The following is a 2402-nucleotide window of genomic DNA, read 5'->3' as shown; positions in this document are numbered from 1 at the left end:
TAGAGAATTTATCAGCCTGGTTAAAAAAACTGAATATTTGTTTTATTTTTTATCTGAATAACAAACAAATAAACCATTTGGTGATTCTAGGATTTACTGAGATGATAAGCTGCAATACACAGATGTGGATTCAAACATCACAGTAACAGGAACATTATTCACTAAAAGTCTCTTTGTCCAAAAGGTCAAATAATTATTGTTTCTCCTGCAGCTCCAGTCTCTGACATCAGGATCCATCAGGATGGAAACAGGATCACCTGCAGCTCAGAGGGGATCTACCCTCAACCTGAACTCACCTGGTCCACTGAGCCTCCATCCAACACGGCTCTGAATGAAACTACCAGGATCCAGAAAACTGAAGATCAGCTTTATGACATCAGCAGCTCTCTGACGGGTCCAGATGGTCCAGATCTGATCTACAGCTGCAGCATCAGAACCAGGAGGAACCAGAGGAGAGCAACTTTGAGGAGATTATGTAAGTAGTTAGTCTCTTTAGTAAAATTATTCCTTGTTAGGTTTAATTTTAGAGGAAGAATACTTTATAAAACTTTAACCGAATCCTTTCATCAGAACAAGCAGCAATGAGCTGCATTAAAACCTTTCTCTCTCTCTCTCTCTAAACTTTATTCTCCACCTGTCTGCTTCCCTGCAGCAGAGACCAGCGCCCCCTACAGGACAACAACCCTCCACTGCTCTGACTCCAACTGGTCTGCAGCCAGCCTGGTCTGGAGGTTCAACGATCAGATCATCCTGGGTCAGACGGAGCCCAGAGGAATGAGCTGCACAGTGGAGCAGTGGGTAGAAATGTTGCCTCCCAGCAGGAAGGTTCTGGGTTCTCCTGGCCATCGTTGGGTTTTTCCTGGGCACTCCAGCTTCCTGCCACTGCCCAGAAACATGAGGTGTGTGTGTGTGTGTGTGTGTGTGTGTGTGTGTGTGTGTGTGTGTGGTTGCCCTGTACTGTGATGAACTGCTGACCTAAACCAAAGTTTTCTTTATACCATGTCAGTATTAAACCAGTTTGGTTTGAAAAGGAAAACTTAACATGTTTTATATTTTAAAAACATTTAAACATTTCAACATTATGAGTAAAAAAAAACTTGGCAGCTTGTTTACAAAGTTACATTAAATTCACTGATTCAATTTATACCCAAAACCACAATCTTTGTAAAATAGTTGAAGTTTATATAATTTGTTGAATTATTTTCTTTTCCTGAAATGTTGTGATTATTTTCTCATTAATGTGTTTTAATATCGAGTTGTTTTGTCCTGACTGAAGATTTGATGAATGTGGTTCTCAATTTGGAACAAATGATCGACTCTGGAAACAGAAATATTGTAAATATTTTTCTGTAATTATCCTGTACATGTAATTTGATCTGTTGCTTTAAATAAAGTTTATTTGTCTTCATCTCTGCTGTTTTATTCACTGCAGTAAAAATCAAACTTTCAGTTTGAAGTGCAGACCAGCAGGATTCAACGCAGATAAATGTTTTAAATCATTTTCCTTTTTCAAATAAATTTTAAAACATTTTGTCTTTTATCATCAACACATTTCTACTGCAGGTCAGTTATTAACTCACCAACCAAAGAGACCAAACTTCATGTCAGGACCAGTTTGAAGCAGAAAACAAAGTTTCAGGATTTTCACTTTCATCCAAACAGATCATCTTATTTACGCTGCAGGACGTTTTTCTTCCGCCTGCAGGCGACAAACCAGGCATGATGTTCAAACAGGAACTGAACCAGGAGGAACCAGATGAAGACAAGTGAAGAACTGGTTTCATATCTGATGTGAAGATCCGTTTGTTCATCAGATCCACATGGAGAAGTTTTGTTTTGATTTGGATTATTGTTTTTCTCACTAAAAGCAAACTTCCTCAGCTGCACACTGAAAAAATGACTTCTTGGTTCAGTTATTGTTTAAATTTTACAACTAATTATTTTATCTTTATTTTAAAATGGCACATTATATTTATTGTGTTACTTTGAATGAGTTTGTCATTTTATAAACTTAATCTGTCACACCAAGTATTCTGAACTATTTTAATACATTTCTAATTTAATAAATGCATAAAATGTGATTAGGCAGCAGGAGGGAACCTGATGCAACAGGTTTATGTCCAATAACATTTTATTTGCAAAGTAAGAGAACATTTTGTGTGAATGTGTAAGTAAAATTGAAAAACATCTTAGTGAGCAAAATTAATTCAGACTTTTTCAAGTGAAAATTATAAAACATTTCTGAGTGCAACGTAAATGTCACTCCAAATTAACTGGAGCAGTTATTTATGTTTGATGTTCATCTTAAAGAATCATTCATTCAATAACCTGATGGCTAAAAAAATGAATCAAGATTTAAGATTTATTTTCTAAAATCATTGCATTTAGTTTTTAGTTTCGGC

This window comes from Poecilia latipinna, unplaced genomic scaffold, assembly GCF_001443285.1.
Source record: "Poecilia latipinna isolate Pla-1442-1.1 unplaced genomic scaffold, P_latipinna-1.0 Scaffold2931, whole genome shotgun sequence".
In the NCBI taxonomy this organism is placed as follows: domain Eukaryota; kingdom Metazoa; phylum Chordata; class Actinopteri; order Cyprinodontiformes; family Poeciliidae; genus Poecilia; species Poecilia latipinna.
The sequence above is the reverse complement of the archived record's forward strand: the minus strand, read 5'-3'. Positions refer to the sequence as shown.